Below are 12,050 nucleotides of genomic sequence, written 5' to 3'. Positions count from 1 at the left end.
AATATTCTATTGTGTTATATGCACCACAGCTTCTTTATCCATTCATCTGTCAATGGACATCTAGGTTGCTTCCATGTTTTAGCTGTTGTAAGTAGTGCTTCAGTGAACAATGGGATACCTGTGTCTCTTTTGAATGTTGAGTTTTAAGCCAGCTTTTTCACTCTCCTCTTTCACCTTCATCTTTTTAGTTCCTCTTTGCTTTCTGTTATTAGAGTGGTGTCATTTGCATATCTAAGGTTATTGATATTTCTCCCTGCAATCTTGATTCCAGTTTGTGCATTATCCAGTTCAGCATTTTGCATTATGTACTCTGCATACAAGCTAAATAAGCAGGGTGACAATATACAGCCTTGACATAGTTGGTGCATGTATATGTAATTCATTCTTACTCGAGCAGCAAAATATGGCATGAAGTGAACTTGATTGATTTTATTTCACTTCTTGATATTGCATATTCTACTAACACACTGTACCTCCAAGTACTGATGAGCAACGAAAGATTGAAAGGCAAATGAATTATGTTACCTTATCTTTCCCTTTCTTTCTATGTCATTAATTTTAGCACAAATGATTAACTTAAGGAAGGAAGTAAAATGAGTAAGAAAAGGACATGATGGCTTGGTCACTTATGTTTGTTAGGACACAATGGCCTTCTTTCTTCATTCAGAATGTTCTGATTCAGTTAGAAAGTATGGCTTCCCAGGGTTGTCAATGTCATCTACTCTGTTGTAACATAGCACACTTGTATGCACTTTATCTTTTTTTTTTTTTGTCTTTCTTTTATTTTTTTAAATTCGGGTATAGTTGCTTTACCATTATGTTTGTTTCTGCTATACAATGAAGTGAATCAGCTATATATATATATATATATACATTCATCCCCTCCCTTATAAACCTCCCTCCCACTCGTCATCCCACCCCTCTATGTCATCACAGAGCACTGAGTTTTGGTCCCTGCACTCTACAGCATGTTTCCACCAGCAATCTTTTTACACATGGCAGTGCACATATGTCAGTCCTAATTTCCCAATTCCTCCCCCCCCTTACCTGCCACTGGGTCCATAGGTCCATTTCCTATGTCTGTGTCTCTATTGCTGCCCTGCAAAAACATTCATCTATACCATTTTTCTAGGTTTCATATATATGCATTAATATATAATATTTGTTTTTCTCTTTATGACTTCACTTAGCATGACATACTCTAGGTCCATCAGTGTGTCTACAAATGATCCAAATTTGTTCCTTTTTATGGCTGAGCAATATTCCATTGTGTATATTACCATATTTTCTTGATCCATTCATCTGTCGATGGACATTTGGGTTGCTTCCATATCCTGACTATTGTAAATAGTTCTGCAATGAACATACAATGAGGTATCACATCGGTCAGAATGGCTATAATTGAAAAATCCACAAACAATAAAAGCTGGAGAGGATGTAAAAAAAGGGAACCCTCATGCACTGTTGGTGGGAATGTAAATTGATATAGCCACTATGGAAAACAGTATGGAGGTTCCTTAGAAAACTAAAAATAGAACTACTATATGATCCAGCAATCCCACTTACTGGACATATATTCTGAGAAAACTATAATTCAAAAAGATACATGTATTCCAATGTATAATGTTAATTGAAACTTGTGATTATTACTGTGATGTCATCACTCTTTCCACATAATAGTACAAAGCAAGTATTACCTTACTTAATTCATTATGTTTGTATAGTAATTTACAGTGCATAATATTTTGTTTGTTTTTGGTTCATTAAGATGTTATTTACTGTGAGGGTTAATTCCAATAGACCTAGAATTAACCTCATTAAATTATGTTACTGGAATACCTACACAGCACTAACGCTTGATCAAGGCATGATGCCATGCTGCTGTGCTTAGTTGCTTAGTCATGTATGACTCTTTGCCACCCCGTGGACTGTAGCCCACCAGGCTCCTCTGTCCATGGGGATTCTCCAGGCAAAGAATATTGGGCATTTGCCATGCCCTCCTGCAGGGGATCTTCCCAACCCAAGGTCTCCCACATTGCAGGCGGATTCTTTACCAGCTGAGCAACAAGGGAAGCCTCAGGGCATGATATATAATTGTTAATAGTTTCCCTATGTAGTCATATGTCCAAAGGAGTTTAAAGATGATTCACACTAGTTTATCGACATTATTTAATCAACAGCAGTGAGACTGATGATTTGTATCCGTCAAGACTCCAGTATAGACTCTATGGTTCCAAGATGTTCTATTCACACATCGATAGTTTCTGATCCAAGAAAGGAAGCACTTACACAGCCCTTACACACAGTCAGTGCTCTTGCCTGGATTCTCAAGTTTGAGGTCTTTGGCTATGAGGCACACCAATACTTTAATACTGTTTCTCCACTTCACCCTTTCCTTTCAATAAATGTTAGATTTCTACACATTGTCATTTTGGGTCCTGCCATCTTTTTCAGCAATTAATCCTGTTTAACTAATACCATTAGTTCATTAACATAGTCTAAGTTTCAATAATTTATGAGCACAATATTTAAAATGTATTATTTCTAAAAAATTGTATAAGCAACCCCATAATCAGGATATTCTTTACTTCTTCAACCTAAAGTGTTTCTTGTGCTCCTTTGCAGCTGACCCCACCTGCCCCATACTAGGCAATCAATCTTAGAAAGTTCCAACTCACTTCTCCCTTCTAGGAAAGCTGAACAGAACATGACTCCCAAATTTTGTACCTATGTGCACTGAGACACTACAGCCCATTTGCATGGCTGTATTGAAATATTTTACATATTTGAATAAACACAGATACCACATAAATTACAGCTGTTAAATTATTTGAATCTAACCAATAAACAGAACTCCTAAGTGTTTCTTTGGTCTGAGGCATCATGAAGAAATTACTGATCATCAGTTAGTCCTTTGGACTTAAGAAATTTGTGAATGTCTGATATTCATCTCACTGTGAAGAGGAAGGCAGATGTTACTGATTTCTGAATGAGGGGAAGCATATTGTTCACAATTATATTGGCAGAAAGTAGCACAATAGCAACAACTAGCAATGAGTACATTAGATAGGAGTTGTTTCCTTCAAGAGTCAAGATGTTCACAATCAGAGACTGATGACTGAGACAGCTGCTCAAGATCTCATCAGAGTTGTAGGCCAAACTGATCTGCTATCAATAGTGCAAGGCGTCCATTGTCTTGATAACCATAAGACTGCCACACTCCCAGCATCACATCTGCTATCCAAGAAGGAAAAAAATAAATGAATAGCTAAGAGGCAAAATGAATAAGACATCCTAACAGTTTAGTCTGAATTTAAAAAGAGCTTCCTTAAAAATTAGCCTAGAGAATTCCTTTTGCATCTATTGGCCCGAAAAGGGTTATATGACCATGCCTAACAACAATAAGGGCTTCCCTGGTGGCTCAGACAGTAAAAGCATCTGCCTACAATGCGGGAGACCCGGGTTCAATCCCTAACATAACAAGAATAAAGGAAATGGAGTATTTTATTTTCTAGACTTTAGAGGACATCAGTTGAAAATGACTTTTGAGTGCAAATAAATATAAGGCAAAAGGAGAAGAGGGCAGCAGATGATGAGATAATTAGATAGCATCACTGATTTAATGGACATGAGTTTGAGCAAATTCCGGGAGATAGTGAAGGCCAGGGAAACCTGCTGTGCCACAGTCTATGGGGCCACAAAGAGACACGACTGAGAGGCTGAACAACAAATATAAAACATCAATATCTTAATATCTCAGAATATTATTCCACTAAATGCTACTGCAACTTACTTGTTTCTAAATACGCTGTGCTGCTTATAAGTAACCTGCTCTGGTATAGCATATGAAAAAGTTATGAAACATTGTATTGCTTTTGTTGGGAAGAAAGCATATAGTTTGTGAGCTGAAATAAATTTTTACCATTCTATAAAGGTCTTATATCCTATGATTGTGTCTTGTGCCATCACCTAAAATCCAACTGAGTTCACAAAGTATTAATAATTGTTGTAGTAAAAATTGTCTATTTGTTAGGGTTTTAATCTTTTGCATTCTTACCAGGATATTGTGTGATACTCCATGAGGCAGACTGCTCATTCCCATTTTTTCCACTTCATTGAATAATCGGACTTCTTGATGAAAAAGAATATAGATGGAAACTTGTCAGTGATAGACATTTAATCAACAACTGAAATTGGCTTTATTAATTTCAGTTTATGATAAATTTAGAAACTACTGACAGGTATCAGAATTTGGGGGTTAAATTAAAAACTAATAACTAAAATTTTCTGAACAGGCCAAATTCTGTAAATATACTTGAAAGTTTAATTCATTCTTTTGGTATTAAATGGAATCAAAAAGTGAATTTAAGGCAGTGTTTAGATTTTATGTATTGAGCTTTATATTTGACATTTTATGGGACATTTATTATCTTGCTAGATGAATATCCTTTTAAAGAACTTAGAATAAACAGTATGCATAAGAAACAAGTGTGCTGATAGACCATGACATAAAAAAGAAGGCAATAAATAGGGAATGCATTCAATAGTTAATTTGGATTTTAAGTACATCATGAATCTTTATTACATTTCTAAAACATTTAACTTCCACTTGAAATCTGAAGCAATTTTAGATATCAAAATTCAAGTAATTCTGAATGTCTTAGGGAGATTTTTGAATGTAGAACACATAATAATGTGTAATCCAGTTTTCCTACTCATTTCTTTATAGTACTACTAACCTGAATACCTTGGGCTTCCCTGATGACTCAGTTGATAAAGAATCTGCCTGCAATACAGGGGACCTGGGTTCAATCCCTGGGTTGGGAAGATCCCCTGGAGAAGGGAACTGGCTACTCACTCCAGTATTCTGGCCTGAAGAATTCCATGGACTATATAGCCCATGGGGTTGCAAAGAGTTGGACATGACTGAGCAATTGTATAGCCATAGCAACCTGAATACCTGTATTAAGTTTCTATTCATTCTGTGTCTTTGGAATAATTTAAATAGAGGCACTATAGCTGGTAAATTTTTTCAGCTACTAAAACAATGGTTTTGTTCCATGTTATCCTATTTCCAAGCTTACCTATACCTGCAGGTCCCAATAGTAGGATATCTATTAACAATTAGTATTTAACCCTGGAACTTAGTGTCTTAGGAAGAAGAAAAGTACAAAAAAAAAAAAAAAAAGAAAGATTTATGTCAGAAAGAAGGCAAAGTAGACAGCCTGGCATTTCTACATTCAGGAATATGAAAAGGGAAAAATGGAGACAGAGATAGATGGACAAGGTCAAATTCCAGGACTATTACTTCCCTGCAGTGTTTTCCTTGAAGATACTTCGCAGCTAAAATTTTTAAATATACAGAAAGGTATGGGAGAATCTAGAACTCCTTGACTCTTGAGTGAGATGAATAATGTGGAATATGAGTAAGAGGAGGACAAGCAGATGAGACTGCAGTTGGACCTTGGTCATTTATTTTATGTTGCCTGCTCATGGCAATCAAGGATTTGAAAGTTCCCACCAGCCCTGATAAGAGGATGGAAAATTACTGAAAGAATCAGTGGATCAGCAGATGCTAGGTTGGATAAAGGACTAGGAAACATAATTTTTATGACTTTTTTTGTGGTGAAAATACCCTCTTTCACGGAACTTTCTTGCACTGAAGGGTGTACCAACCCATTTGGACATCACTCCTTATTTTGCCCAATGTGCAACTTAGCAGCAGCAGCAGCGTATATAAGAGGCTACAGTCTGAAATGCTTATTTGCAATAGAATGTGGTGGAACAGGGTCCATGAGACAGCACATGTCCTTTCTTGAAGGTTTGGAATTCACTCAAATCTAAGGAACAGTTGCCATAAAGGAGTGTTGGCCTAATGTTGCTATATATTCTAACATTTAAAGAAAAATCATAAATCTTTATCATACTTGGATCTTCTGCATTTTTCAATAAGATCAAATAATCCAGTTTAAAAAGAAAAACAGAAGCCAAATAAAGCATATGATTCATTAGCCACCAGTTTGCTGACTTTGTGATAGAGAATATGCTGGTTGCTTCTTCACAAATCAGTTCTTTAAACATGTGAGAACACAAAAAAATCCTAAAATTTAGTTTAACATGCATTTTTCCCAGATAGGCAGGGTTTATGGCCCATACACTTTTTCCTTGTATTCTTGTTTTCATTTATTTTTTCAGCTACTTCAGTTTGATAGTCTTGAGCTCACCCAATTCATATGAAATGTATGTGCTTTTCTACATCATTCCATGTAAGCTTAAGCACCAAAATACTTAATCCAAGGCTATGAGTTGCTATCAAACAAATTTTTTAGGTTTACCTTAAACGATCACTAAAGAAGAGAAACTTTTGTTTTCTTTTTCCTAGTTTGTTTATAATATTTTCTTTTGTGTATCTTTGAAATTTCACCCTGATGTCTCTATGTTGCCTTTTTTTTAGTTATGAGCATTTTATAGAATACTTTCTTTTCCTCAAAAATTAAAGTAACATTCTGAAATTATTAAGCACACTTCATTTAGTATCCATTTAGATGAAAAATATCATCAAATTCTTGAATTCACTTCTATCTAATTTCTGTGCATGCAAGAAGACAATAGATAGTAGTGACACTGTTTTACATTTATTTTACTAGAAGAGTGTACCAAACATATTTTTTCTTATTATTTGTTTTAAAAATATTAGTTCAAAGAAGTCTTATAAATAATGATAAACAGAAGTTGGAGTCACGTGGCAAGCATGTGGCACCTTACAAATCCTTCTGATATGAAGTTGAGCTCAATAATAAAACATAACATTCCCAGAATCAGAAATTGAAGGGAAAAAACCCTCAAAGGCAGTTTGGTAAATATGAGCTTACATAATAGTGACTCATGAGCTGGCTAGTTCTAAATATAAGCCAAAGAAATTGATAGTCATACTCTAGTGCCCATAGTGGTGGGGAGGAGGGACTTGACTTAGAATTATTTAAGATAGAAGCATTGAAACTGAACTCATTTACGGTAATTATGAAAAATGTTTAGCTATTTAAATCAGTAAAATAGTAGTTTCTATTTAAAACTCTAAATGTCATGATTGTTTAAGTTTAAATATATGGAGAATTAAAAATGATGGTATATAATGTGTTTCGCATGTATGGATGTGAAAGTTGGACTATAAAGAAAGCTGAGCGCTGAAGAATTGATGCTTTTGAAATTTGGCGTTGGAGAAGACTCTTGAGAGTCCCTTGGACTGCAAGGAGATCCAACCAGTCCATCCTGAAGGAGATCAGTCTTGGAAGTTCTTTGGAAGGACTGATATTGAAGCTGAAACTCCAATATTTTGGCCACCTGATGTGAAGAGCTGACTCATTTGAGAAGATCCTGATTCTGGGAGGGATTGGGGGCAGGAGGAGAAGGGGACAACAAAGGATGAGATGGCTGGATGGCATCACTGACTCGATGGACATGAGTTTGGGTAACCTCCGACAGTTGCTGATGGATAGGGAGGCCTGGTGTGCTGTGGTTCATGGGGTTGCAAAGAGTTGGACACGACTGAGTGACTGAACTGAACTGAATGTGTTTGGGGAAAATGAAACTAAAGGGTTGTTAAGGTTCTGGTTATAGGCAGAAAAAAGTTAAAAGCATCTGTTAATGTTAGATTTTGTTAAGAATTTGTGCTGTACTCTCTAGGAAAAACCTTAAAACAGGAAATTTATAATATGCAACTTCTAACCAAAAGAAGACAAAAATGTTTTTAAATATTTCATCATTTCAGAGAGGGAAAATATTTAGAAAAGTAAATACAGAGAAAGTATTAACTGGAAAATTGCATTTTAAAACAAAAGCATATCAATAATCCCATAATATGCAAAATAATTCATTGTTTCCTTTAGGATTATTTAAATTGTATAGAAAAGTTAGTCCAATTATATGCTGGTACAAATAGGGAATTGAAAAATGACATGATGAGTCTTCAATTGCATTAAGCATTGAGACACATTGTGGTAAAATTACAGAATACCACACAAGTAGAACAAATAAGCAGGTGCGTATTTCTGATAGAAGGGAGGTTAAAGATCAAGAGTCTTGCTCACACTGGACAGTTAGCTCCTAAAGAGCAGGGATCAATTCTTGTTTTTCTTTAAACTTTCAGTGTCTAGTGAAGTACCTCACTTTCATGTACTCTCTGACCTTGAAGAGCTTCCAAGGCAAAAGGAAACTCATGTTATGATAGAAGTATAAATTAAAGTGATGTAAGAGCAGAGAGGGCTTCCCAGGTAGTGCTAGTGGTAAATAACCTGCCTGCCAACACAGGAAACATAAGAAATACAGGTTCAATCTCTGGGTCGGGAAGGTCCTCTGGAGGAGGGCATGGCAACCCACTCCAGTATTCTTGCCTGGAGAATCCCATGGACAGAGGAGCCTAGGAGCTACAGTCCATAGGGTTGCACAGAGTCAGACATGATTGAAGCAACTTCGCGTGTGTGTGCATGCACACACACACACAAACACACACACACACACACACACACACACACACACACACACACACAAGAGAGCAGAGGGTAGAAAAAATTCTTTTTAAACGTACAATGGAAAAGACAAAACCAAGCAAACAACACGTAAGATAAGCGTGAAGGATTAAAACAGGTGATAACCTACCTAAGAGAATGGCATGAACAAAAATATGAAGGTAAATACCCATATGGGGAAGGTTGAATAGTTCTATTTGGATGGATTACAGAGGGATGAAAGATGTAGTGACACAGTAAGGACCATACACTGTCCACGACTAACATTAGAAAGAGCTGAAGAGTTGCGTTCTAATTAAAAGAATCTGGAGGTGTTCCTAAAAGCAAAAGAAAAAAACAAAAACAAACCACCAAGTTGTTGTTGTTCAAGCAGGGAATTGTTATGATGACATATGCTTTAAAAAAAACATAGGATATATTAAAAGAAAGAGTACAGGCAAAAATCTCACTTAAAAAGTCAAGAGAACAGTCCAGATGATAAAAAGGATACTTTTGTCTTTACGATGTTTTGAGTTTTGAGTACATCCTAAAGAAGTGTGTGTAGGGGAGGGGGGCAAGTGGCGGAGAGGGTGAACATTGGTTTAAACAGCCACAATTATTCTGGCTATGGTACAGAATTGATTTTGAACAATTGATAGTACAATTGATAGTACAATTTTAGTACAATTGATTTTGAACTTTGGAAACTCAGTACCATCACTTTTAAGCTATATAGTCACAGGAAAAGTATTTTAAAGGTTAAATAACTGGATAGCAACTTTCTCATCTTTATCTTTAAAATTCCTGATTGTTGTGAGAATTAAACAAAAATAATAATTAAACAACCCAGGGATTGAACCTGGGTCTCCCGCATTACAGATAGATTCTTTACCAGCTGAGCCCCCAGGGAAGCCCGAGAATTCTGGAGTGGGTAGCCTATCCCTTCTCCAGCAGATCTTGCAGACCCAGGAATCGAACTGGGGTCTTCTGCATTGTAGGTGAATTCTTTACTAGCTGAGCTACCAAGGAAGCCCTATTAATTCAACAGAATTGCATATGTAGAAGCTCCAATCACAGTGCTTAGGACATATAGACAATAAGTGTTGGTGAATAATAGAATGAAATACTGGAAAGTAGCTTCCATATTTTCCCATTGGACTTAAAGTTTTTCAGAGCTTTTTGTTGTTAGGTAGCTATGACCAACCTAGACAACATACTAAAAACCAGAAACATTATTTTGCCAACAAAGGTCCGTCTAGTCAAAGCTATGGGTTTTCCAGTAGTCATGTATGGATGTGAGAGTTGGACTATAAAGAAAGCTGAGCACTGAAGAATTGATGCTTTTGAACTGTGGTGTTGGAGAAGACTCTTCAAAGTCCCTTGGATTGCAAGGAGATCCAACCAGTCAATCATCAAGGAAATCAGTCCTGATTATTCATTGGAAGGACTGATGCTGAAGCTGAAACTCCAATTCTTTGGCCACCTGATGCAAAGAACTGACTCATTGGGAAAAACCCTGATGTTGGGAAAGATTGAAGGCAGGAGGACAAGGGGATGACAGAGGATGAGATGGCTGGATGGCATCAGCAACTCAATGGACATGAGTTTGAACAAGCTTCGGGAGTTGGTGATGGACAGGAAAGCCTGGAATACTGCAGTCCATGGGGTCACAAAGAATCAGACACGACTGAGCAACTGAACTGAAACTGATTGGTAGCTTATCCTCCTAACCATCAGTCAAGAGTTGAGCATATTGGAACACCTTTCTTGGGACCAGAGTCTAACATGTAGCGTTCTCTCTGGTATTGATCACGGGCTCTCAGAAGAAGTTCTTTCTTCCTCTTGTACCATCATGCTACATACTTTACACAATATTGTTCACAAAGTTGATGCCATTTTTAGAATGAGTTAACATTCTGAGTTAACAGTAAGTTCTAATTTGATGCAACAACTTGCAGCTATCTGACTGCATAGATAGAAGCAAAGTATCCAGAGCATAAGATATAAGTGCTCTCTATTAGGCAGAACACAGGGGATTATACCTCTCAAATGGTAAAGAATCCACCTACAATGTAGGAGACCTGGGTTCAATCCCTGGGGTGGGAAGATCTCCTGGAGAACTCCATGGACAGAGGAGCCTGGTGGACTAAAGTCCATGGGGTCAGAAAGAGTCAGACATGGCTGAGGGATCAACACACTCTGTACATAATGATCTTATATTGTCTGCACAAATGTCTTGAGCAAAGCAAAACAAAACATTTTTTGTTGTTAAACACCTTGTACTAGGATCACAGGGTTGATATGAAGACACAATTGGATTTTGAGTTAGGTACATTTTCTAATGACTAAAGCTGCCAGACAATAGAATGGGCTGTCTTAGTATTGAACGATTTCTGTGCTAGTGACTCTGCTCACATATATCCTGACCCCCTCTTTAGGAGGAGACTGCAGGAAATATAATCTAACTCAAAGACCACTGATTTTAGTCCTGTGATCTTCAGCAAAAGCCTTTCCATTTTCTTTCTCTTTGCAGATATTGTTTTGCTATATAGTTTTGAGTATTTTGAACAGAAAAATCATTTGATGTTTATTAGAATCTAATGGAATTAGCATTATATCAGTGATTGCTACTTCTCAGGGGTCATTGTAGGGGGCTTTTACCTTTATTTGTTTAGTACTTAAAATGACCCTGAAAATATTATTTTCACAATTTTACAACTAGTGCCTGAAGAAATGTCCATGATATGTTGTTGAATAATGAAAATACAAAATATTATGTATAATGTGTTACTAATTATGGAACCCAGTTCTATAATTCTCCACATTTACTCACTTGTGTACACTGCTGTATACATGATACACAGATGAAAATGGTCAGAATTATACACAGTTAAGTGGTCACTATATCTATATCTGGGTTATGGATTTTGAAAGCTTCTTAGTTTCTTTCTTGGTCTCTTCTGATCCTCTAAATTATCTACAATAATGGGCATTACTTTCATACTCAGAGAACAATGACTATATTAATAGTCTTATAGCTTTAGAGAAAAATAAATAACTCAAGATGACAGAGAGTAAGTAGCAAATTTGGCATCATTTCCTGACATAGAGGCAGTTGAGGGGAGGGAGTTCACTCTTACCTGAGTCCAGAATTTGGAGTGGTTCTTTGCCCCGCTTTTTTTTCCAGTCCAGTTTCATTGCCACTGATTAGAGCACAGAAGGAAAAAGAATGGCCCGTTCGCTTAATGATGACAAATTGCAGCTTTGGTCTTTACCTGGGAGGCTGTGGTAACCTGGGCCTGCCTTTTGTGTGTGCCCATGGGCGGCAAGCAGGAATTCAGCGCTGTAGCTGGAGCCTGGCTGGACTCCAATTTGGCGTGTGTCTCACATTGTTTGGGAACACTTTGTGCCGGTGGAGACACACTCCTCTCCCGGGGCCTAGAGCTAAGGAAACAAAAGCTCCTGGTGCCAAGGCTACCAGCCTTATCTGTAAATCACTTATTCTTTTTTCTTGTCTCCTCCAGGGTGCTTTGACCTTAGCTCAGA

The 12,050-nt window shown here is 37.0% G+C and overlaps 1 long non-coding RNA gene across 1 annotated transcript; it reads right to left on the bottom strand.

Annotated features, from left to right (window-relative positions):
- Positions 1–1,768: 1,768 nt before the first annotated feature.
- On the bottom strand, positions 1,769–11,807 carry LOC129644882 (uncharacterized). Its single transcript, XR_008711033.1, has 3 exons — positions 11,645–11,807; positions 4,058–4,131; positions 1,769–3,234 (listed from the first exon to the last, which is right to left on the bottom strand). It is a non-coding gene; the product is annotated as an uncharacterized LOC129644882 (long non-coding RNA).
- Between the last annotated feature and the right edge of the window lie 243 nt (positions 11,808–12,050).

Source organism: Bubalus kerabau, chromosome 2, assembly GCF_029407905.1.
Source record: "Bubalus kerabau isolate K-KA32 ecotype Philippines breed swamp buffalo chromosome 2, PCC_UOA_SB_1v2, whole genome shotgun sequence".
Classification (NCBI taxonomy): domain Eukaryota; kingdom Metazoa; phylum Chordata; class Mammalia; order Artiodactyla; family Bovidae; genus Bubalus; species Bubalus kerabau.
This window is presented reverse-complemented; position numbering and strand designations above follow the sequence as displayed.